The sequence below is a fragment of the Lissotriton helveticus genome, chromosome 7, assembly GCF_964261635.1.
Source record: "Lissotriton helveticus chromosome 7, aLisHel1.1, whole genome shotgun sequence".
NCBI classification, from domain to species: domain Eukaryota; kingdom Metazoa; phylum Chordata; class Amphibia; order Caudata; family Salamandridae; genus Lissotriton; species Lissotriton helveticus.
Window position 1 is genome coordinate 180,563,525 of NC_136068.1, and position 26,542 is coordinate 180,590,066.

Consider the following 26,542-nt stretch of genomic DNA (forward strand, 5'->3'; position numbering starts at 1 on the left):
TTACTTCTGTATACAGAGCAGAGGGTGATAGAAGAATTATTGGGAAATAGAATCTCTGAGATAACCCACCTCCCTAGAGGGTCGGATTTACTGCGGGGGCTATTAATGGCGAGTTTTCTGTCTAGTAGGATTCCTACCCCTTTGTTTTAGCCCCTTGTGAGGTTGCGCCCACCACTTTAAATCCTAGGGTGTCTAGCAAGTGTTTTTGAGAGTGTTCTATGTGTGTTTCTTGCATACATATGATGTTCCCACCCAGTGTCCGTAGACCTAGCGCTACTTTTTGTCTCTTAGTCGGATCATTTAATCCACAGATATTGATAGATATTAAACGTAAAGAGTCTACGCTAGCCATCTTGCAATATACGGTTGAGGAGCTACGTGGCTTACCTTTTTCCCTATAAAAGTTTTATAAGTTTGACTTTTCTTTTGGAAAGAAATATCTAAATTCAAAGGTATGGTTATGAAGTTGTGAGCATATTGCCTAAAAGAAAGTAATGATTTTTGTTTTTTAATTTCTTTTTTTTTACCCTTAAGTGTCCGTGCCGAGCCCACTCCCACCCCTCCCCCCCCGACCGCCCGTTCCCCCCCCCGCCCTCCCCCTTCTGTGAGCAATCATGCGGAGCCTGAGTGATGGTGATCAATCATGAACCTCGGCTGCTGGAGCCGCCAGTCAGTCCTTTAAAAAAAAGGAAGTCTGGGTCCGTGACCGGCAAAGGGGCTGTTGCGTGTGGTTGCAGTGCCGTGAGTGGGTGTAGATGTGACTTGTAAACATATGTCTACCCATTTAATCAATATAAGTAACCAGGGTAGGTAAAATAGGAGACAGAGAAGAATGAAGACATATCCAGATATGGGAAAGATTTATAAACTTGTGGGTGTGTTTCTAGTCTTTGTGTCCCTTTTTGGCTTTAATTTCGTCGAGGTACTCTTTAGCCTTGATTTCTGATAGGAAGACTCTGGTAGACCCTTTATGAATAACTTTCAGTCTTGCTGGGTTCATAAGATACACTTCTGTGCCCTGTTGCTGGAAAGGGGAAATGAGTTGCCTCAGGTGCCATCTCCGCTCCACAGTTTGATGACAAAAGTCTCGTTTAGCGAAGAACAAGATCCCGTTAGCCCCTTTTTTGCAGTTTGATCGAGCTTGATCGTAGATCAATTGCCTTACGAGGAAGTTACCAAAGTAAACCAGGAAGGCTCTGGGTTGGCCACCAGTCGAGCTATTCTGTTGTCGCTTTTGGAAGAAGGGAAAGCGGTGTGCTCGCTGTACCTCCCGGTTCCAGTCGCACCCAGGTTGGTCAGGGAAGGATTCGCGTAGCAGTTTAACTATGAATTGCCGGGGGTCTTCCCCTTCCTTCCCTTCTGGAATGCCTAGTAAGCAAAGGTTGTTTCTTCGTTGCCGGTTTTCTTGTTCCTCCATCTTTACCATTATGTCTGTAAGGCAGGCGGAGTGGGATTCGCTCAGTTGTTTAGTAGCCACCGCCTCAGTTTCTAGGTGTTCTGTCCGTGCTTCCACCATGCTTACCCTATCACAGATGGTTATACATGTCTTATTCAGCCTTCTTAGGCTTCCCTGGAGTTTTTTGGCTGCGCTCTTGGCGGACCGGCTATCAGCCCTCACCTCTTCTTGGAAGTCTTTGATGGAAGTTAGTATGGCTGCCAGTGATGGTTCCCCTGGCTCTATTGTCTTAAATTGCTGATTCCCCAGGCTGTTCCACTGTGGTTGGGTTGAGCTGTCCTCCTCCTGCGGGTACGACATCCTTGAATTGGAATAGTCCCATCTAAGTTGGCTTTGTCGTTTGTTCTTATTCCTGGTTTTCTTGGGCCGCACAATTGTATCAAGATTGCTGTGTGAGCCCTCGCTCTCCTCATCGCTGAAGCTGGGGGCGGCTGCCTCTTCGTCGTCATCATCCGTCTCCTCTTCTCCCTCGCTGGATGTGCTAGGAGTGCTATCGGATACAGTGTAAAAGTCCTCCTGTCCAACCTCTGGGGTCCAGGGGTTGTGTGCGCCAACTGGAGTCTCCAGGTTTTGAAAAGCAAACTCAGCCCCTGCAGGATTAACGCCGGCGCCAAAGGTGGCTAAAGGAGTGTCAGCCCCTTGATGGTTGACCCCTTCACTTAATGGCTGCAGTTCTTGGACAGAGGATGAAGCAAGCAGTGGGGTGCCCGATGGAGCGGGAGGGTTAATGGAGCATTGGGGCCCTGAGGGTTGAAACAAGCTGGGTTCTGAGCTTCCAATGGGCATATGGTCACTGGCAGGAGATGTTGATGCAGGTACCGAAATGTTGCTTGGGAAGGTGGCCATATTTTCTGTTATGCTTAGGTTATTAAGACAGAGTTTTTTGGAGCCCCCATTATCAGTAGTACCATCTGGCTGTGGTAGGGTCTTAGGCGGTGAGGGGGGTTGTTTACTCTTTACACCGGCCTGAGATTTGGCTGATGTAAATATTTTGGCTGGGGGGGGCGGGCCAGAGCGCAGGTTAGACATAGAATCTTTATGGTCTTTAGTTTCTTCAATAACTTTAGAGTCTTTGTTAGAAGCCCCGCCCCTGGTTTTAGCCAGAGCGATTTTCTTTGCCCCACTGACCTGATCTGGATTGGTCTTAGCTATAGCCTCTTCTGCGCCTGTGTCCTTCAGTGGAGCCAGAGTCCTCTGCTTGATCCCCTTCCTTGCTCCGCGAGCACTCATGTCCTGGAAAAGATAGAGCGTGGTTCAATCTCCAAAAGAGCCTGCAAGTCAGGTTGATTGTCGCTAGCACCGTTAGGTTAAAGCCCTGTGCCTCGTCCCAGGTTAGACTCTGCGAGGAGACAGGAGCGCACCCGCCGGAGCTCACTCCCACTGCTGCTCCGTCCCGATGTAGGCAAACAGCGTAGGCGAGAGAGAGAAGACAAAGGAACTCCGAGCGGGTCTGAAGAGTGCTTGACCCTTCGCACTCGAGTGTTGGTCTGCCGGTTAAGCTGCTCCGTCCCACCGCACACCGCACACCGCAAATCAGGCCGTCGCTGTCTCCGCCTCGAGAAAAAGTGTTGCCGTGCACCATTACCGAGCATCTCTCACGCAGGACAGCTAGCCGATCGGCTCTTGATGCGTGACTGGCGCGCGCAGCCAAGCAGCGCGGCGCTCACGCTGTCACCATCTTGCTCCTCCCCGGATTTTGAGTAGTTTAAATGCTATACAACATGTGTGGCTCAACTCTTCACAGTTTTTGCTCCTCTAAGAAAGTTATTGAAGAATGATGCCAAATGTGTGTGGTCTAGATCAACAGACAGCATTTCAAGCTGTACAAGGTGTCATTCTCAAAGCTCCCACTTCAAGAATTCTCTCTCAAGCGGGGGGTGATATTGTTACTGTGGATCGAAGTGAAGAAAGTGTGGGGCTGTTTTCTCACAAAAATCTGGAAGTATTGATAAAACATTTTCCCTCCAAGAGCCTTGTCTGAGGTGGAAAAAATATATTCAGTGGGTGTGGTAGTCATGTCCGGTATGGTAGGTGAGTAGAGTTGGGAGGTATGTCAGGTTTGATTATTGTGAATTGGTGCTGGAGGTATGTATGGTATATATGGGTTGTTGCATTTGATAGTTAGGTATGGTAGATTAGATATGGAAGGACGTAATAACATTTTTGGCAGACAGTTAACAATTTTACGTTGTTAATGACAAGTCCTAATATGCATTGTTATGTATAGCCTTCACTGAGGGCTGTTAGTGGGTATGTCGCATTCTTAATGTGATAATTCACTGCAGTGACGTAGAAAAGGTGGGTTACAGATCTCCTAACTCACTGTTGCTAAGTCAATGAGGAAGTCCAGGCTGCTCAGGCTGGGGTCTGTGAGAGTCAGTCAGAGCAGAGCTGGAATGCAGGAAGCACAGCTACTGAAGGAGAGGGAAGGGAAGGCACACAGAGTGCTGCGTGGTGGGTAACAGGAGGTCAGTTTTAGCAAACTTATGTTGTATCCTTAAAGAAGAGTGTTTTGAAATCGGGAAATAGATGATGAAGTTTGTCCTGAAAGTCGTGAACTTAAATGACATACACAGAATAATATGTAACTGTAGATACTTTTGACAAAGGGACAACATATGTGTTGCTCTTTTAAAAAAAGCCTGTGTGTCAGTACGCATTTACTTCTGGAACAAAAAAAGCGGGAATCCATCATCATGTTATCATGACAGCAAACTCAAATGAACTAAAGTGCATGGGTGATAAGTGAATAGAAATGGCCTTCATTTTATGGCAGGCTTAAGCATCCAAACAGCAAGCAGTAAAACCATAAAGCATAAATTAAATTGTTGATGTGCCAGCAAAGTATATAAATCAAAGAACACAAACTTGGTCTCAAGTTCAAGCTACACATATTGCACCTACAGTTTAGAAAAACTGGATTACATGATCCAGATGAAATTCTTGGTTCCAGCTATATCTGATCTGGAGAAAGTAAAAGTGCCCTCCACACACATTCATGCCCCCTGCATTAATGGATCTGTCAGTCAGTGCATGTATTCATCATTTACAATTGACAACATATTGGAGACTGTCACGTCCTCTCCAGCCCAGGAGCATGCACAAGAAGATGGCACACATGGAGCGCGTAATAAACACGTACAACACTCAAGCTATAACTTCTCTTTTAACTCATAACCATTAATAACCACACCTCCCAAATGATTACATAATTCTCTCATTGAGTCCGCCCAGGACGCGCAGTCCTAGTGCTCACAGTCCTAAGACTCTACAACTCCCCTCTTGTTAAATAAAAAGGTATTAAAAAGCAGCACCATATGTCTTTGATAAATTGTTGGGGCGCTCGCACAGTTCGTCCAGACCGCGTAGTATGAAGTTGTTGAATTGTACCCAGAGTGGACACTGAGGGTACGACATCTAATGTCTGATATGGGCCTTCAGGTGGGTCAGTCTCATCTGGGACTACAGGGACTAATGATTGTCAAGGCAGATGTTTGAAATGTGACGAGTCCCCTGCAATTGATTTTCAGGGACATTGCGCCTATATCATGTGTCCCTTGAGCATCACAGCTTTCAGAGGTTCAACAGCAAACTGAGGATGTGTTTTTGACTTCCATTTTTCTTTGACAAGAACCCAGTCACCTTCATTGAAGACGATCTCCTGAGTTCACTGACAATGTTAAGCATACGTCTTCATCTGACGTTTTTGAGCAGCATCAGTGGCACAAACCTCGTCATCTTTCAGTGGTCCACCATGGTAATTTGGTTCTGATAGCTCTCCCAATCATCAGGGGGCAGGGCTCTCACCGGTGTGGAGCGAGGAGTTGAACAATAGGTACATAGGGCTTGACATGAGGCCTGACTCAGCTTGATTCCCTCTATGGATGTACAATAGATCGCTCAATTTAGGGTTGCCATAAAAGGTTCCGCAACACCGTTAGCCTGAGCTCACAAGGGTGTTTTTATTTTATGCTTGACATTGAGTCTGGTCAAAAAACTCCTTAAACTCCTTGATATTGAAGGGTGGACCATTGTCAGACTTGCGAATGTCTGGTATGCCGAACATTGCAAATATGTCATCCAGTCGCTCAATGACTTTGTCGTGGGTTATTGATGACATTTCCTCCACCAGAGAATAACAGGAATACTGTCAATGATCTTCAGGTGATGGCCTTTCGCTAGGGGCCCGAAGAAGTCTACTGCCACTATTTCCCATGCATGTGCAGGAAGATCAGACATGGTTAGTATAGAAATCATTACCATATTTAGACTGAGCCTATGCAGCCCAAATACGACATGGCTACTTCCACTAAGTTCCAAGAATCAACAATGATTTCTTAGAGAAACCCGCCTTCAGCAGCTAGGGACTTCTCCTTGCCTGAATACTAATTTATCTAGGAAATCATGGAGTTTTCGAAGAACTGAGTCTTTGATGACGTTATTAAGTCCAATCACGCGTCATACTCTGCACCTTCAAAGTATAAATATGCCTAGATTTGCCCAGACAAACACACGGTGGTTTGGAGCAGATCGACTTACTACTTGCCTGACGCCCTGCAGCAGCAAGTGCCGAAGGAAGCAGACCCTCCAGCTGACGCACTGAGAAATCCAGCTCCAGTGTTTCCAGGCTACTCTTGCGGGTGGCTGGGAGATCAAGTCCTGAGAGAGAGATACAAGACCTCCTTCATTCTAAACCAAGGTACGGAGCTGATTAGACCCTTAGAGAATTCTTGGACAGACTCTTGGCAGAGAGATACTAAACTTAAGTACTCCTCACTTACTTCTTCCCCTGTACTAGACTTAGGTTAGGTACACCGGGGTAGGCGTATTTTAGAAGCACCAGTTGAATACTTTTAGTCATTATTTTATCACTGTATGTATTTTATATGTTTTAGGCAACTTATGGCTTAGAAACCATATCATGCTTTTACAGTACTACTTTATAATACTTTTCGTATTATATACCCTGTACTTTATAACCAGTATTACGATTGTAGCAGTACATTTCTTATGCTTGAGAAAGAAGACTGTTCAATAAATACTTTTTATTGAAAACGCCCGTCTCTCTATTTTCTCAGCACCTCTGGTGAAACGAAGCATGCACGATTGACTGAGTAAAATAGCTATCTATTGTTTCCGCGACTCTAGAGATTGATTTCTTATTCTTGGGTAACAAAGTTGTCATGTCTATACGGTTGTCAGAAACGAATCTCTTCTTGTAAATTCGAGAAAGTTTCCATTGACCTCTGAGCTAGCTGGCACTCACAATTAAGTCTAATAGATTCGGTAGAGACCTAGTCGACCGCAGTCCTACGTCTAAACTACAGGATTTATTATTCCAATGCGCAGAGCCTATTGGGAATAGAGGAACTACACTTCAGACTACTTTGCACTGTCTTGGGGTGCATGTGGCACGCTCAAGCAGTTTGCTGTAACCTTGGAAGCACTCAGGGAGAGCAATTTCTTTTCTTTGGGGCACGTATTCCATCTTCATTGCCAGATGTCATGTCCTCCCCAACCCAGAAGCATGAACAAGAACATGCCATGCATGGAGCTTGTTACAGCCTTTATTTATTAGCATACAACATTTAAACTGCAGCTTTTGATTATCTCATGATCATAAATAACCTCACCTCCTAATTGATTACGTAATTCTCTCATCGAGTCCGCCCAGGACACAGGGTCCTAGTGCTCACAATCCTAAGAAACTACAGAGGCAATGGCCCAGCGAGATATACCCATGGTTGCTCTTAAATGCATTGGACAGGGCACTCTCTTTTAATCCATTTTTATTTGGACTTGTGTATGTAACTGGGACTTTAACAATTAATCCAACAATGCATCCTTAATTCCTGGTATTAGTTCGGAAATATGGAAGAGGGGTCAGCATACCGCATCAAAGGATGCCTTAAAATGCACACCACTTGCCACTTTGTTGATACTTTATACATTAGGGTGCCAGTTCCTGGGTCAGAGACTTTTCTATGCATTACACACTTTAACTATCACTTCAATATTCCTGTTGATATCCCTCTGTACATGACTGATATGACATTAACACAAATCCAGCATTTTGCAGGGGGTTTAATCGGCGTGTTTGGTCCAGTGCATTTCATTCGCTCATGCCTTTTGATTGAATTTATGATTTTATGAACTGTTATTTTTATCTGCTAAATTTACGTGTTTTTATTGTAATGTTTTTTATTAACCCAACAATATTTTCTTTATTTCACCAAATGAGCCCATCCACAAAGTCCAACAGGAAAACGAATGGGAATCTTTGTCCGAACCTTTGCATTGACTGACTGCTCATCCAAGCAATAGAGAAGCATGAAAAACACATGAAAGTCAGTAGCTGAAGAGGGCTGATCCAAAGCCCACCCTCTCTCTAGCTTCTTATTCATTAGATGAAATCAAGAGATCTCGCATCAATTTGGTGTTAGGGTACTGCTTTTTAAGTATTGGTCCAACATCTAAAGTTGTTGGGAAAAAACTTGAAAAAAGCAGTACCTAACGTCATCTTCCTGCACGAGAAAAGTTAAAAGTCTAACTTCTAAGTAAACATAGAAAGTCCCATAGGGATAATGGGGCTAGAAGATGCACCAGTTGTGTTTGGTACACACATAGACACAATCCATCACAAACACATGAGGAGATGTCACAAATATACGGCTTTGCAGTTCAGTAACTTCAACCACATACCTTCGAAAGATGGCTCACAACTGCGTCCTTTCTCCGTGAGGCAGCATTTCAGGCCGTCTGCACACTCACTGTCTGAGCTGCAAAAATCAGCTCTGTTCTTAATGTCAGCCTCTTTGAAAGACACACTCGGGCACTCGCCAGGCCGTTCTGAATGGAAAAAGAATGGAAACAGAAGCTTAGAAAGTCCAGCACTGAAACTTTTGTTTAGTCTTGTTATGCTCATTCATTTCTGTCATTTTCTCTTTTTAAAGGGTGGAAAGAAATTATCAAGCTTTTAGGGTGCTTTAAGTGGTGGAGTCCATCCTAACGAACGGAAAGGAGAGATCACAGTTGTTCTGCACTTTGTTCCTTCTTGGCTACACTGCATTAACTTTGCCTTCATCCTCCTCGTTCCAGTCCCTATTTATGTGAGGAGTTCCTTCGCTCTGAGGCAGCCACTTTTCATGCTGTAGGCTGGAAAGAAAGCCGTTTCCTCATATTCTTTCTACATTAGAGAACCTCCTCATTCCTATAATGCCATCCCACCGATTCCATCACTTTAATACCAAGTTTACAGAATATCTGATCAGGTCCTGAGTGTTAGAAGAGAAAGGAGGAGGGAAAGAAGGCAAGAAGGTGAAGACTAGGACTCAGAGTAAGGACAAAAGGATGAATATTGATGACCATTCATCAACAAGTATCAGCATCTGTTGTATTGCAAGCTAAGATTACTTGGCTGGTTCAAAGTTACTATTCCTTAGGACTGGCAGCTAAGGGGACCAAGAATGAATTGATCTAAGACAGGAGCACAAACCAAACATAAATTGGTAGTTAAAAACATCAGACACCTACTGTTGTGTAACTATATAACATACCCAAGGGCTGGACTTTTCTTGCAAAGAAGCCAAAAATGTTAAGTTCACTGCCCTAAAGTAACATCGAAGTCCTTGGGGAGACATCAAATACTTTCGAGGTGGGTAGCTGCCAGGGTGTCAGAACTACTGTCCACCAGGACAATGGTACAGGAGGGTCTTCTTTATATGTCTTAATTACTCGTGATCTATCATAGCACAGCATAAAATAAAGTAGATAAGCGAGCCTGCAGCCTATTCTTATTCCTCTGCTTTACTGTCCCCTTGTTCTTAGTCTTTCCTGGTCCTGCGGACCCCGGAAGTGGTCATCAATGGCACCCAGTTGGGTTAGAGACCTGGGGACCCAGAGTTCTCTTCAAGGTCGTAGTTTAACACTTTACAGTAAATGTGGGAAATACCACCTGAACTGTGAAAGGGTAAACAAAGACATGAAACACGTGCATTATTTCTGATTCACTTCTCTGCAGACATGTGGATCTTCTGCTAAGTCAAAAGAGTTCACTGTTTACTGCCAGGCTACCTGCACCATCCACACAAGCGGCATGATCTAGGCCCACGCAGCCTCTGTGACGCAGACTGGCACATCCCTCTACATGCACACAATCTACTCAAGGATTTTGGATATCTTTGAGGCTGCAACTTTGAATTCAATTTAAGAGGTATTCACCATGGAGGAATCAGTTCGTATTATGCCACTTGTGGCGTGAGGAGAAGTTGCACCTGCAGTCCACTAAGACACAATGAGGCATATTCACAAGCCCCTTTCGCCACACAACGTCACTTTCAGTGAAAGTGACGTTGTGGTGGCGATAGGGGCCTCTCCTTATTCACAAGGCAGCATTAAGCCACTTAACATGGCTTAGCTCTGCCTTGTGAATAAGGCCCCCTTTCACGCTGTGTTTAACGTGAAAGGGGCATGCAGTGGGTGTTGTGGTGGGCGTCCACATCAACACCCATTGATTTTGAAGTTGCCCCCTATTCACAAGAGCAGCGTAAATAGCAGGTAGCGCCAAAATAAAGACCAGGAAAACCCTGGCCTTCCATGTGTGCTGCCTTGTCCAGCAAACCTAGAAAAAGCAAAATGCCATGGTTTGTGTATGTATAGGAAGGTGTCCCTTCCTGTACATAAACAAACCATTTTTTCAAATGCCGTATTGTAACTTGAATGTGTGCTGCATGAAGCAGCACACATGTAAGTTACAAACTGGCATTTTAGGTGTGTTTATGTACAGGAAGGGACACCTTCCTGTACATAAACAAACCTCCCTCTTGCAAGACACCCTTGCACTCTGGTGCAAGGGTGCCTGCGTTGGGGGTAAGATGTGAAACTTAGCGCCATCCCAGAGGGAAAAGCAAGGCTGCACCATATCCTAGTGAATTTGGTGCAGCCTTGTGTTTCCGAAGTGGCGTAGAGAGGCGTTAAGCCAAGAAGGCAAACACCTCACTCCGTCACTTCCTTGTGCATATCCCCCAATATTTCCATTCAAGTAATGCATTAGATGAGGCCTGATTGATCTATTTCTAAGATGGGAGGCAGAGGAACAACTTTGATATCACGGAGCAACATTGGTTGAATGACTAAGGATTGGGATGATAGAATTTCTATAGGATGGGCAGAAGAAAGCATGGAATAAATTTAGGTCTTTCGCGGGTGTCCTTTAAAACCTGACAATACAGGATGACCCTGTATTACCAAATTCAAAGGTAACATTTACTCATTTAAGTACCGGACAGTACCGGCCCATTTAAAGCACTGGTTTTACCTTTGAGTTTGGTAATACAGGGTCATCCTGTATTGTCAGCTTTTGCACCTCTCCTGGCTTACTCATTACACAGCCCTGAAAAACCTTTTTTGTTCTAGGTACACACGGATGAGGATAGCTGCCAATCAGAACCTGGGCAGATAACTCTTCAAATAAAAGTCATGGTCAGGGATAGCTGAAATGAAATTCACTGCAACAGAAATAGCAAAGAAATGTGAACTCACCCTTGTGATCTGATTAAATACAAAGCACAAGCCCGGGAGTTACAGTAGCACTTTGGACAATCAATTCTACCGGAGGAGGAGGCTGTACTACCTTTTGTTCCTTTTGTAGATCACTGCATTAAACTTATGATTTTGTAAAGAAGCCAGACAAGTACCGGGAGAAGCTAAGAACTTCAAGTGATCGCAGGGAGATACTTGTAACTGTACCTCCTTTAGGGCTTAAAGCCAGAGATCTCCACAACTCCACAATGCAGCCTGTGCTTTTGGATCACACTGACCTGCATTTCCATCTTTCTTCTGCAGTAGATCACTAAAGTAATTGAAAGAATGTTATTTTTACATCATTTGTGTAACAAGGTCGTTCCCGCTAATAGGAGTGCAGAATGTAGATGGCATCCAACCTGGGTACTTTATGACCACACTGCTTCCTATTCTGTGATTTATGGGCACTGTTAGAAGCGGCTGTCTCTAGTTGGCAGAGGTATACACTTCTGACAAATAGGGACACACCTTTTCTAGTCAGGGCAAGGAGATCACACACTTAGATAACCCCTGCTCACCCCCTTGGTAGCTTGGCAAAGCAGACAGGCTTATCTCAGAGGCAGTGCGTTAAGCATTTATGACCACATACAGTAATAAAGTGAATACACTACAAATGGACACGACACAGTAGTATTATAAAAATAAGTATTTTTATATAAGGTTTAGCACAAGACCAAATAACGACAAAAATATACCACAGTCTTAATAAATACTCTTGGAAGGAAAAATAATAGTTCAAGCACGGTTTCTTCTTAGCACAAAAGTCTTTAGTATCAAAAGCAACTCTTCTTCTCTAAAACACAGTTCTTGGCAACAATGTAACCCACACGGGAGTCACACGACGTCGAGGCAAAATTAATCCAAAGATTCGGCGTCGACCGCGAGGAGCGCTACGTCGAGCCCGGAGTCGCACAGACCCCAACAACACAGTACCTTGGAAAAAGTGAAGCACTCGATGATCAGCGGCGTCGAGATGTCCGGCGTCGCGTCTTCGGCGTCGATCGAGCCTCGGAGTCGGGGCGATCTGCAGCGGCGTCGACCGAAGTCAGGCGGGAGCAGCGCTCACGGGATGAAGCAGGATACGACGTCGTCGATGTCGATGTTGCAAGAGTGAGCAGCGCTCACGGCGTCGAGAGGGCTCGAAGTCGATGCGATCAGCAGCGGTGCAGACACGGGGTCACTTGGAGCTGGAGCCGAACTCACTACTCACTGGCGTTGCTGCTGGCGTCGATCGGGCCCGGCGGCCGGCGTCGAGGAAGCGGGACACTGGAGCCGTTACTCACGATGTCGAGCTGGATTCGGCGGCGTCCGTCGGCGTCGAGATTGCTGGATTCTTTCAGAGGTGCTGGGTTCACAAACCCCAGCAAATAGCACTTTAAGCAGATGAAGTCCTTTAGCCCTGTGACTTCAACAGGAGACTGGCACTCTTCCAGCCCTTGGAGATTTTCTCAGCAAAGAGTGAGAGTACACACAAAAGTTCCTCTCTCCTGGTTCCTTGGCAAAAATAAAGAAGCAATGCAGGATTCCCCCAACAAACAGCACTCTGGCAGAAGGGGTAGGCAGTCCTTAGATCAGCAGGCTTCTTGTCCTTGGTTTCAGGTTTCCTTGTCAGAAGTGATCTGATTTCTTGGTTCAGGGGTCCTTCTCTTATACCCCTTTTTGGCTTTGATCCCTTTGTCCATGCAGGGGAATTTCCCCCCATCCTGGGTTTGTTGTGGGTGTTGCCAGGCCAGAGCACCTGGCCTATTCACTGGGCAGGGCAGAGTCCTCAGCCGCTCAGCAGGAGCGGAGCCAGCATTGTCACTGGCAGGGGCAGGGCCATCAGCTGCCCGGCAGGAGGCGGGCCAGGAAAGTCCCAGGCAAGCACAGAGTCATCAGTCGCCTGGCAGGGGGGCGGAGCCAACATTGTATCAGGCAGGGCAGGCTATCAAGAGCTACTCTCCCCTACTCTCAATGCAAATGCCCCACTCATCCCACACTGACTCATTCAGACTCTCTGGAGCCACCCAGCTCCTGTCACACGCACACCAGAACCAGCAGAGACCGGTAGACAGTTAGACAAGAAAATAGCTACTTTCTAAAAGTGCTATTTTCAAACACAGAGTCCAAAAACCATCCACACAAACGGATGCGTTATTAAACCCTGAGTTCAGGGATACCAAACTCGACATTGCACCATGCTCCCCGAGCCCGCTAGGATTATAACATTAATAATCCTGGCAGCCCATTCTAACTGATGGAGAGCAGGCTACCTTACAATAGTGAAAAACGACTATGGATGTAATTCACTATTAGGACATGCCAACCTTGTCAGGCTTGTCCTACCTTATGCTTACAATGCACCCTGCCCGTGGGCCTACCATAGGGGTGACTAACATGAAGTTAAGGGAAGGTTTAGGGACTGGCAAGTAGGTGTACTTGCGCAGTCCTCGTGACAGTTAGACTGCACGTGGTCTGGCAATGGCAGACCTTCAGACATACTTCTACTAGGCCGCTCGTGCGGGTGGCACAACATGTGCTGCAGGCCCACTAGCAGCATTTGTATTTACAAGCCCTGGCACCCCTGGTGCACTCTACTAGGGACTGATAGTAAACCAAATAAGCCAAACATGGAAGTCAATCAATACAGCAATTTCACATAGGGAGCACTTGCACTATGGCACTGATCAGCAGTGGCACAGTGCCCAGAGCATATACCAGCAAAAACATCGTAAACAGAGGAGGCAAACAGAAAAAATGGAGGAGAGACTCATGCCAATGATGCCAGGTCTAACACGTGTCCCCTCCAGCTGAAATGTGGGGAGAACTACCCTTACCCTAGGGAGTCCTCATCACTAAGGCGGAAAAATCTGGACAGACCATCAGCATTGGCGTGATCTGTGCCAGGGCGGTGTTCCACCGTGAAGTCCATCCCCTGTAGGGAAATGGACCACCTCAACAGCTTTGGATTCTCACCCCTCATCTGCATCAACCATCTGAGGGGCCTGTGGTCTGTCTGCACCCGGAAGTGAGTCCCAAACAGGTAGGGTCTCAGCTTTTTCAGTGCCCAGACCACAGCAAATGCTTCTCTTTCTATCGCGCTCCACCTCTGTTCCCTGGGAAGTAACCTCCTGCTGATGAAGGCTACAGGTAAGTCTCGGCCCTCTTCATTCACCTGAGCTAGAACAGCCCCCACGCCATGCTCTGAAGCGTCCGTCTGAACAACAAATTCTTTAGAAAAGTCGGGTGCCTGGAGTATGGGTGCTGTGCACATTGCAGTTTTCAGGGTGTCAAAGGCCGTCTGACAGGCGTCAGTCCAGTTCACAAGTCGTGGCTGCTTCCTGGAAGTCAGCGAAGTCAAGGGGTGCACAATGTTACCATAATCCTTGACAAACCTCCTGTAGTAACCCGTGAGACCCAGGAAGGCTCTCACCTGAGTCTGGGTTTTGGGCGGTGCCCATGCCAGGATGGTATCAATCTTGGGTTGCAGGGGGGCCACCTTGCCGCTCCCTACTTGGTGCCCCAAGTACACCACTGAACCCTGCCCAATCTGGCATTTACTGGCCTTGATTGTGAGGCCTGCTCTGCGCAGGGCCAACAACACTTCCTGGAGGTGGCACAAGTGTTCCTCCCAGCTGGCGCTGAACACTGCGATGTCGTCCAGGTAGGCGGCACTGAAATCCTCCAGTCCAGCCAAGACCTGGTTGACCAACCTCTGGAAGGTGGCAGGGGCATTCTTCATCCCAAAGGGCATAACCCGGAACTGGTAGTGCCCATCTGGTGTGGAGAATGCTGACCTCTCTTTTGCCCCATCGGTCAAGGCGATCTGCCAGTACCCAGACGTTAGATCAAACGTACTAAGGTACTGGGCAGCCCCTAACCGATCGATGAGCTCATCAGCTCTGGGGATGGGGTGCGCGTCAGTCTTGGTGACTGAATTGAGTCCTCGGTAATCCACACAGAACCGAAGTTCCGGTGAAGCACCAGGCGCTGCAGCCTTTGGAACCAAGACCACGGGGCTGGCCCAAGGACTGCTAGAGGACTCAACCACCCCTAGGGCAAACATCTTGGAGACCTCCTCCTTGATGTATGCTCTGACCTTGTCAGTCACTCTGTAAGCCTTGTGCTTGACAGGAGTGCTGTCCCCGGTGTCTACATCATGGACACACCACTGAGTAACACCAGGAATCAAGGAGAACAGATCAGGGAATTGCCCCAACAAATGGCGACAATCCTGCTGCTGTTCAGGGGTCAGTGTGTCAGAGAGGACAACACCATCCACTGACCCATCTTGCTCTTTTGCATACAGGAGGTCAGGAAGAGGCTCACTCTCCTCCTCCATTCCAGCATCTGTAGCTAGGAGCATGCCCACTTCGGACCTTTCTAAGTGGGGCTTCAAACGGTTGACATGCAGGACCCGCAAGGGGTTCCTGGGAGACTTTAAATCCACCAGGTAGGTGACATCGCTCTTCTTCTCCACAACCTCAAATGGTCCAGTCCACCTGTCCTTGAGCGCACAAGGTTCCACAGGGGACATGACCCAAACTTTCTGTCCAGGCCGAAGCTCTACCAGAGTGGCCCTCTGGTCGTACCACCGCTTCATCTCCTCCTGGCTGGCCTCCAGATTTGCCTGAGCAAGATCCCTGAAGCGCCTAGTCTGGTTCCTAAAGGCCAGCATGTAACTGTATACATCCTGGGGAGGTTTCCTGGGAGATTGCTCCCAGCCTTCTTTGACCAGACTTAAAGGTCCTCTTACCGGGTGACCATACAAAAGCTCAAAGGGGCTGAACCCTAGAGACTTCTGTGGCACCTCACGGTAAGCAAACAACAGGCATGGCAAGAGGACGTCCCATTTACGCCTCATTGGTTCTTCAAGACCCATAATCATGCCTTTAAGGGTACGGTTGAATCTTTCAACCAACCCATTACCTTGAGGGTGGTAAGGAGTGGTGAACTTATAAGTTACCCCACACTCCTTCCACAGAGACTTCATATAGTTGGAAATGAAGTTGGTGCCCCGGTCTGACACCACCTCTCTGGGGAACCCCATTCGGGAGAAAACACCCATTAGTGCCCGTCCCACCACGGGGGCAGTCACTGTTCGGAGAGGGATGGCTTCCGGGTACCGTGTGGCATGGTCCACCAAGACCAGGATGAACCTGTTGCCCAGGGCTGTCTTGGGGTCCAGTGGCCCAACAATGTCAATCCCCACCCGGTCAAAGGGGGTACTGACCACGGGAAAAGGTTGGAGGGGAGCCTTCTGCTTCCGCCCGCTTTTCCCACTTGCCTGGCAAGTCTGACAGGTCTTGCACTGGATGTCTACATCCCTTCGCATCTGAGGCCAATAGAAATGGGTGACAAGCCTGTCATAGGTCTTGTCCTGCCCCAGATGTCCAGCTAAAGGAACGTCATGAGCCAAACCCAGTAGGAAGGCTCTGAAGCGCTGGGGTACCACCAGCACACGGGCTGACCCAGGCTCAGCAGCCTTAGGCTCGCTATACAGGAGGTCGTTCTCCCAGTACACAAAATGTGACCCTGACTGATCACCTGAGGTTTGGGCTGAGGCCTGCTGCCTCATACCCACAAGAGAAGGGCACACTTTCTGTTCTGCACAGAATTCCTCCCTGGAGGGACCACCATCCTGCTGCCAATGGGTCAGCTCGGGCAGGTCTCCCAGTTCGGCAACTTGTTCACCTGTGGGTTCCAGGGCATCCCCCTCGAGGTCTGCCTCCTCCTGGACCACGGGAACTACGGGGGACGGTTTCCCGCGCCCCCTGCCTCTTCTCTTCACAGCTGGGTCCTGGGCCATACTTTCAGGCTCCAGAACCCCATCAACACCCTTACTTGCTGTCATGGATCGAGTGGTTGCACACACCCACTCTGGCACACCCAACATTTTCAAATGTGTCTCCCTCTCCACCTTAGCCCAAGGGGAGTCTTCTAAATCGTTGCCCAGGAGACAATCAACAGGCATGGCGGGCCTCACAGCAACCTGAAGAGTACCCGAAACTCCCCCCCATTCAAAGGAAACTTGAGCTACCTCACACTCTTTCTGGGAGTTGTCAGCAGCTATCACAGGGTAGAATGCGTGGGGAACAACCTGCTCTCTGGACACCAAGTGACACTTGACAGCTGTCACACTCGCTCCGGTGTCTCTGAGAGCTTCCACTCTATGGCCATTAATGGTCACCCACTGCCTATATTTCTTAGTGTTACTAGGCAGAGGGGGTGGAGGGACCAATTCCATGTCTCCTAGAGAGACCAGGGACATCTCCGCGGGACCCTCCCCACCATGGGCAACCATCTCCTCCCCTCCCAGAGCTACACTAGCCAACTGACGGGGTGGTGCACTGGGTAGTGCACCAGACTTCTTCAAGGGACACTGAGGGTCATAAAAACGGTGTCCTACCTGCTTACAAACGAAGCAGGTCAGTGGGCCCCTATGACCAGGTTTACCTGGCGGGGCCTCTGATTTCTTCACAGAGGGAGGCTGGGAACCTTTCCCTTGGTTCCCTTGGGGATTACTTTGGGGCCCTTTCTGGGACTCCTTCTGTTTACCCTTGTCCCCCCCACTCTTCTGCTGGGGACCCTGCCCACCTTTGGCTGAGTCTCCCACTGGACCCTTGTGGACCCTGGTACTGACCCAGCGGTCCGCCTCTTCAGCAAGTTTTCTAGGGTTAGATATCTTGCTATCAATAAGGTGCTGGCGCAGCTCTGGAAAACAGTTATTAGACAAGTGCTCCCAAGCAAACAAATCATAAAGAGCATCATAACTTTCCACTTTGCTGCCCTTTACCCAACCATCCATGGCTCTGCAAAAATATGACACATACTCCACCCACGTGGTACCAGGCAACTTCTTACATTCTCTAAAGGCCTGTCTGTACTTTTCTGGGGTTAGGCCATACCTTAACATTAAAGCATCTTTCATATGAGCATAAGACGTCCTATTCTCAACAGGCATGTCTAACAGGGTATCTCTTCCCTCATTCACAAAGCGACCCCACAACCCCGCTCCCCAATCCTTCTCAGGGACCCGGTGGGCCAACAATGCTAACTCATATGCTTTAAACCACTGACCAATATCCTCATTCTTCTGAAAATCTTTGATCACATCTTTGGGAAAATAAAACCTACTTTCTGCAGGCACAGATGGGACGCTGCCACCAGAGGGATTCAATTCTAACTCCTTAGCTTTGAGCTCCATGTCCCTCACCATTTTCTCACGCTCAAAAGCTAACTTCTCTCTTTCAAACTCTAATCTTTTGATCTCCAAATCAGCTTCTCTCCTGCCTCTTGCATTCTCTATCTCCAACTGCCCATTTATCTTAAGTTTTGCCATTTCCACGTTGTAGGCTCGCTCCTTCGCCCTTTCTTCTCTTTCTTCAGGGGAAAGACCTTTGGAGGAAACACTGCTGCCAGGAGGGGATACAGGCCCAGTCACGGGCACTTCCTCCTCCCCTTCCTCTGTCGGTACCACCACCGGGGCAGAGGGGTCTCTGGCCTCTAACCAGGCTTCCAATGCTTTGAAATATTCTGCTTTCTTGGAGAGGCCTGGAGTAGGGACTTTCAATTGCTTGCAAAAGTGTTTCAGCTCCTTTAAGGAATAATCATTTATTTTACTTCTATCAAATTCCTCCACAACAGCAACAACAGGTGTAGTGCTTCCAGCAGTACTCATGGTCAAAACTGGCAGTTTCAAAAATCAAGCTTCAGGAAATTGGAGAACAAAAATAGAATATCCAACCAAAACAGATTGTGGCTGCGCTATGGTCTGCTTTCACTATGTAGCGCACACTAATCACTGCACATGGGTCATAAATGCAAAGTTCAAAATCCCACCGCTGACCCACCAATGTTAGAAGCGGCTGTCTCTAGTTGGCAGAGGTATACACTTCTGACAAATAGGGACACACCTTTTCTAGTCAGGGCAAGGAGATCACACACTTAGATAACCCCTGCTCACCCCCTTGGTAGCTTGGCAAAGCAGACAGGCTTATCTCAGAGGCAGTGCGTTAAGCATTTATGACCACATACAGTAATAAAGTGAATACACTACAAATGGACACGACACAGTAGTATTATAAAAATAAGTATTTTTATATAAGGTTTAGCACAAGACCAAATAACGACAAAAATATACCACAGTCTTAATAAATACTCTTGGAAGGAAAAATAATAGTTCAAGCACGGTTTCTTCTTAGCACAAAAGTCTTTAGTATCAAAAGCAACTCTTCTTCTCTAAAACACAGTTCTTGGCAACAATGTAACCCACACGGGAGTCACACGACGTCGAGGCAAAATTAATCCAAAGATTCGGCGTCGACCGCGAGGAGCGCTACGTCGAGCCCGGAGTCGCACAGACCCCAACAACACAGTACCTTGGAAAAAGTGAAGCACTCGATGATCAGCGGCGTCGAGATGTCCGGCGTCGCGTCTTCGGCGTCGATCGAGCCTCGGAGTCGGGGCGATCTGCAGCGGCGTCGACCGAAGTCAGGCGGGAGCAGCGCTCACGGGATGAAGCAGGATACGACGTCGTCGATGTCGATGTTGCAAGAGTGAGCAGCGCTCACGGCGTCGAGAGGGCTCGAAGTCGATGCGATCAGCAGCGGTGCAGACACGGGGTCACTTGGAGCTGGAGCCGAACTCACTACTCACTGGCGTTGCTGCTGGCGTCGATCGGGCCCGGCGGCCGGCGTCGAGGAAGCGGGACACTGGAGCCGTTACTCACGATGTCGAGCTGGATTCGGCGGCGTCCGTCGGCGTCGAGATTGCTGGATTCTTTCAGAGGTGCTGGGTTCACAAACCCCAGCTAATAGCACTTTAAGCAGATGAAGTCCTTTAGCCCTGTGACTTCAACAGGAGACTGGCACTCTTCCAGCCCTTGGAGATTTTCTCAGCAAAGAGTGAGAGTACACACAAAAGTTCCTCTCTCCTGGTTCCTTGGCAAAAATAAAGAAGCAATGCAGGATTCCCCCAACAAACAGCACTCTGGCAGAAGGGGTAGGCAGTCCTTAGATCAGCAGGCTTCTTGTCCTTGGTTTCAGGTTTCCTTGTCAGAAGTGATCTGATTTCTTGGTTCAGGGGTCCTTCTCTTATACCCCTTTTTGGCTTTGATCCCTTTGTCCATGCAGGGGAATTTCCCCCCATCCTGGGTTTGTTGTGGGTGTTGCCAGGCCAGAGCACCTGGCCTATTCACTGGGCAGGGCAGAGTCCTCAGCCGCTCAGCAGGAGCGGAGCCAGCATTGTCACTGGCAGGGGCAGGGCCATCAGCTGCCCGGCAGGAGGCGGGCCAGGAAAGTCCCAGGCAAGCACAGAGTCATCAGTCGCCTGGCAGGGGGGCGGAGCCAACATTGTATCAGGCAGGGCAGGCTATCAAGAGCTACTCTCCCCTACTCTCAATGCAAATGCCCCACTCATCCCACACTGACTCATTCAGACTCTCTGGAGCCACCCAGCTCCTGTCACACGCACACCAGAACCAGCAGAGACCGGTAGACAGTTAGACAAGAAAATAGCTACTTTCTAAAAGTGCTATTTTCAAACACAGAGTCCAAAAACCATCCACACAAACGGATGCGTTATTAAACCCTGAGTTCAGGGATACCAAACTCGACATTGCACCATGCTCCCCGAGCCCGCTAGGATTATAACATTAATAATCCTGGCAGCCCATTCTAACTGATGGAGAGCAGGCTACCTTACAATAGTGAAAAACGACTATGGATGTAATTCACTATTAGGACATGCCAACCTTGTCAGGCTTGTCCTACCTTATGCTTACAATGCACCCTGCCCGTGGGCCTACCATAGGGGTGACTAACATGAAGTTAAGGGAAGGTTTAGGGACTGGCAAGTAGGTGTACTTGCGCAGTCCTCGTGACAGTTAGACTGCACGTGGTCTGGCAATGGCAGACCTTCAGACATACTTCTACTAGGCCGCTCGTGCGGGTGGCACAACATGTGCTGCAGGCCCACTAGCAGCATTTGTATTTACAAGCCCTGGCACCCCTGGTGCACTCTACTAGGGACTGATAGTAAACCAAATAAGCCAAACATGGAAGTCAATCAATACAGCAATTTCACATAGGGAGCACTTGCACTATGGCACTGATCAGCAGTGGCACAGTGCCCAGAGCATATACCAGCAAAAACATCGTAAACAGAGGAGGCAAACAGAAAAAATGGAGGAGAGACTCATGCCAATGATGCCAGGTCTAACAGGCACATTCAATTAACTTAACTGGTAATTTCGCTTCCTGACAGGTGCTCAATCCAGTCCTAGTAACTATTGTGTTTGTGCAAGAAAGTAGGTTCTACAAAGGGAGGTAGGCTGAATGGTCTCCATAACCGTACCTGTCCAGCACAAAAGGTTCAGTCTATTTGATTTGTAGAACCAGAAAGTACATCAGGGACAGTAATTCTCTGATGGTTAGTAAATGCTCACCCACTAAGTATGTGTAGTATTCTCCTATTACTATCTATCTCTTATGGTAACTTGTTCCTAGCTGCTCAGTCTGTGTGAAGGTTCTGAGTGGGATGTTGGTGTGTGGGCTGTGTGTGGAATTCTTGGATGACTGGAGCAGAATGACAGTTGGGTGGATGGGGCTGAGCAGCTAGCAGGCTGCTTCCGGTGGGACTGTGGAGAGACCTTATTACCTGCTTTTATCTACTCTTCTATAAAGCTACGTTGACGTCATTACACCTGTGTTGTCCAGATTATTACAGTATGGTATGCTTCACCACTGAGTTCCCCATCTACCACTGGCAGACGTCACTTTGTTATCCAGATTGTTGCGTCATACATGGAGTGTCAGGGGTTAAATCTTAGTGTGAGAGATATCCATGGAGGATTACAATTGTGTATAAGAAGGCTAGCTAATAGTATCAACTTTATTCTTCAAACTCCATTCATAAGGTTGAAAACAAGTGTGTCTGTTTCTCAGAACGTTCATATCTCCTACACATTTCCTACCACCATCACCCCACCTGCTCAACAAAAAGTTGCACACTATGATCTGGACTGCAAAGGGATTGCCTCCCAGTGCTAGATGGAAAACCTAATGATGAAGCATGCCACACTAGGTGAGCGAGGCTCACTCCAGTGGAGAATTCATCTCTCACCTAATTCTGCTAGTGCGTTATGGGAATATCCTTCTACCGCCACTTGAGCTGCGGTACTGAACTGCATTGGGGTCATTTACAACTCTAAGCCTCCCTGCGCCCACCAGGGGTCTTTAATGTTCTTTCAATGGCTGTTTTAGCACATTTAACCAATGCCTCTTGGCTTTGCCAATGCTTGTTTGTTGTTGTTCTGACTGGAAGGACATCACCAAAGATTGCTTTTGGGATAAAGGTCCTCAATGTCACTCCCAGCTACTTTATATCATATGTTGTCGTTTTGCTAATATGCCTTTGTGTATTAAGTGATTTTGGGCAGGCTTAATGTCTACTGTTTAACATTTTGTGATACAGTTATCCCTTGCACAAAAAGTAATATTTGTATCCCGAAAGCACCAATAAAATCCATTCAAACTCATCTAGAGCACCCTAGATTTGCCCTTTCTGTCCAGATATATTTTGGTGTCGCTATTGTGAGATGTCATCACACCCAGGTGTGAAATTCTAAAATGAGACCTCCTAAAAATGTAATCTCATGAATACTTAAATCAGAACTTTAATATATTCATATTGCAGTATTCAGAAAGGTAAGAAGACAGAAAGCTGTATTCATATGTACCTTTAGCGGGAGGCTTGCAAATCTTGTCCTTATTGTCCAAGCAGCACTTCTCAGCCAGAGGGCAGCCTTCATCCTTCTCACAGTACGAATCCTGGAATGGGTCTTGAAGATTGCCCTTACGCTCGGGAGGACACACTCCAGGCCTCTCTGTCAGAACATAATAGCAACAAGAGATATGCATAATTATATTGACAATTCAGATGTGGTTTTATACGGACTCAGATCCTGTTCAACAGACACTGCACTCTCCACCTTGGAAGACAGCATCAGGAGGTGGGAGACAAGGAATGAGAAAACTATTCCCAGGGGCGGCCTTAGGCATGTGCAAGCTGTGCACCTGCCCAGGGCCCCCAAACCCCAGGGGCCACCACGCCAATATATTTCCTTAATATAATAATCCTCTGAGGATGGATACATATTTGCGTGGCAGCCCCTGGCAGGGACTTGGTGGCCTCCGGCTCTGTTCCTGACCCCCCCCCCCCCGCCCCCCCCCCCCCCCCTTCACTGGCCTCCGCGCTTCGCCCCGCCCGGACCCCCTCTTCCGGGGCCCCCTACCTACGCTCCCTGCCCAGGGCCGCCATGAGCCTAGAGCCGCCCCTGCTATTCCTTTCAAACGGAAGTGGCATTGCCTCGCAACATCTTGAACTCTCCAACAAAGTCAATGCCCTCACCCATAGCTCTAAAAAGAAATTCTAATAAGGGTCTCCAGGCAATATGTTGGTCCAACTTGAACCTTAGATCTGCATGGCCTACGTCCGCATCCCCTTTCTCGCTCGAAGAGTCAACATCCCTTAATCCCTCTCCTGGACAAGCAGCACATCCCAAAATCATTCCCTAATAAACATAGGATCCATAGATAATCATCTGTCCTTCAGAAGAACATTACTCAAGAGCTGGCCCTTCCCTCCATGACCAGTAATTTCAAAATACAAATGTACAGCAAAAGTATACACAAGACACCGATGCTGCATTGACGTTTATTTGTAAACTTGTATAATTTGATTATATGGATGTATTCAAATATGTCCATCTCTTTGTACAAATGCACATATGACTTATGAATTCGAATATATATATTTTGGTGTATGTAAACACAACAAATGTATATATTACTTATGGTTAAAATATATACATTTATGCTAAAATGTATATAGGACAGTTCAAATATAACATAAGTATTTGAGTAAATGCTTACAGACCTTTATTTGTTATGATCATTTTTATCACAACATATATATATATGTTTGAACTCACCTCCCTGTGCCGCGTGGAGCCCGCAGAGGGCGAGGGCCGCTGCCAGCAGCAGGAAGGATGTGCTGCCCCCTCGCTTCATGGTGACGCTGTGATCCGTCTGACTGCGGGCCTCACCGAGTCTGGGCTTTTATACCCTCTCGGGAGTGGCGCCGAGCTCGCGCTCCTTGCGAACCAGCCGAAAGTCTCAGCTGAATAATAATTTATCGGGCGTTCACCTGTTGAGCAAGCGCCGGGGACAATTCCTATTTAGCATATAACATTCAACTCCGACAATGAATCACACATTTCATTATCTATTTTTTGACGTTCCACTTCCCGCATGTCTTAAGAAGCTGAAAATGACAACACTGTGCAATGGCTGCCTTGTCCTCTAAAAGTAGAAAGTTCTTTCTCCAGAATGCAGGACTATTCGGGTGAACGGTGGGACGCTGGTACCCGAGGCACTGCTGGGGTAGGTAGACCTGAGCTAGACGCCAAGACCGGAATGCACTGGGTCTGCAGGAAGCAGTTGCCTTGGGCGCCACTGCTATGGCCCCAGATGGCACATAATTGCTGATGCCAGGGGAGAAGGAGCAGCAAAGCAGCAGCAATACATCTTTCTTTACTGGGAAGCAAAATCCATCTTCTTGAGCTACGAAATGCCCATCCAAACCCACCAAGTCCCACACACACTCAAAGGGACAGAAATAGTTACCTTTCAAGTTTTATTAAACACATTATGACTCGTGACTTGAATGAAACACTTCAAAACAAAAAAATCACTATTCTTTAACTTGTCTATTATTAAAGTATGATAAATGGTGACACATTTTTAGGCTCTTCCAAATTAAATGTCGAACCTGGTCTGACATAAGGAGCATGGATTATATCTGAAACTATTTTAATCACAAAGTCAAAACCCCCTAGTAGTAGTAAGGAGCTGAGCCAGGCTTCAATGTTATTTCAAGGTTATTTGAATTAAGCACGATCATTTAAAGTGTCTACTCAGTAATGGAGGCGCTTGATCTTGTTGGTATATGCATAATACCCAATCAATGGTGGATTTTAGTGAACCTGGACCCCCAAGTAAGGGATACTAAGAGGGAAGAAGATAGAAAAGGAAGAGAGAGAGAGCAAAACAGAGTGATGGAAAGATAAGGGTAGAGGGTGAAAGAGAGAGAGATATTGACAAAAGCCAATGCTTCTACTGCTCGAGGCATTGGGAGGGATCTCATTGAGTCCATCTGTTAGACCTGGCATCATTGGCATGAGTCTCTCCTCCATTTTTTCTGTTTGCCTCCTCTGTTTACGATGTTTTTGCTGGTATATGCTTTGGGCACTGTGCCACTGCTGATCAGTGCCACAGTGCAAGCGCTCCCTATGTGAAATTGCTGTATTGTTTGGCTTATTTGGTTTACTGTCAGTCCCTAGTAGAGTGCACCAGGAGTGCCAGGGCTTGTAAATACAAATGCTGCTAGTGGGCCTGCAGCACATGTTGTGCCACCCACAAGAGCGGCCTAGTAAAAGTATGTCTGAAGGTCTACCATTGCTAGACCACGTGCAGTCTGACTGTCACGAGGACTGCGCAAGTACACCTACTTGCCAGTCCCTAAACCTTCCCTTAACTTCATGTTAGTCACCCCTATGGTAGGCCCAAGGGCAGGGTGCATTGTAAGCATAAGGTAGGACAAGCCTGACAAGGTTGGCATGTCCTAATAGTGAATTACAGCCATATTCGTTTTTCACTATTGTAAGGTAACCTGCTCTCCATCAGTTAGAATGGGCTGCCAGGATTATTAATGCTATAATCCTAGCGGGCTCGGGGAGCATGGTGCAATGTCGAGTTTGGTATCCCTGAACTCAGGGTTTAATAACGCATCCGTTTGTGTGGATGGTTTTTGGACTCTGTGTTTGAAAATAGCACTTTTAGAAAGTAGCTATTTTCTTGTCTAACTGTCTACCAGTCTCTGCTGGTTCTGGTGTGCGTGTGACAGGAGCTGGGTGGCTCCAGAGAGTCTGAATGAGTCAGTGTGGGATGAGTGGGGCATTTGCATTGAGAGTAGGGGAAGAGTAGCTCCTGGTAGCCTGCCCTGCCTGATACAATGTTGGCTCCGCCCCCCTGCCAGGCGACTGATGACTCTGTGCTTGCCTGGGACTTTCCTGGCCCGCCTCCTGCCAGGAAGCTGATGGCCCTGCCCCTGCCAGTGACAATGCTGGCTCCGCTCCTGCTGAGCGGCTGAGGACTCTGCCCTGCCCAGTGAATAGGCCAGGTGCTTCGGCCTGGCAACACCCACAACAAACCCAAGATGGGGGGAAATTCCCCTGCATGGACAAAGGGATCAAAGCCAAAAAGGGGTATAAGAGAAGGACCCCTGAACCAAGAATTCAGATCACTTCTGACAAGGAAACCTGAACCAAGGGCAAGAAGCCTGCTGATCTAAGGACTGCCTACCCCTTCTGCCAGAGTGCTGTTTGTTGGGGGAATCCTGCATTGCTTCTTTATTTTTGCCAAGGAACCAGGAGAGAGGAACTGTGTGTGTACTCTCACTCTT

General features: G+C 47.5%; 1 pseudogene across 1 annotated transcript in view; it reads right to left on the reverse strand.

Annotated features, from left to right (window-relative positions):
* LOC144768989 (uncharacterized) overlaps positions 1-26,542 on the reverse strand; it is a 641,387-nt pseudogene that overhangs the window by 466,264 nt on the left and 148,581 nt on the right. Inside the window, exons 5-6 of the transcript XR_013598658.1 lie at positions 22,758-22,904; positions 8,159-8,305 (exon numbers count right to left, since the gene is read on the reverse strand). The product of XR_013598658.1 is annotated as an uncharacterized LOC144768989 (transcript). The remainder of the gene's footprint in view (positions 1-8,158; positions 8,306-22,757; positions 22,905-26,542) is intronic.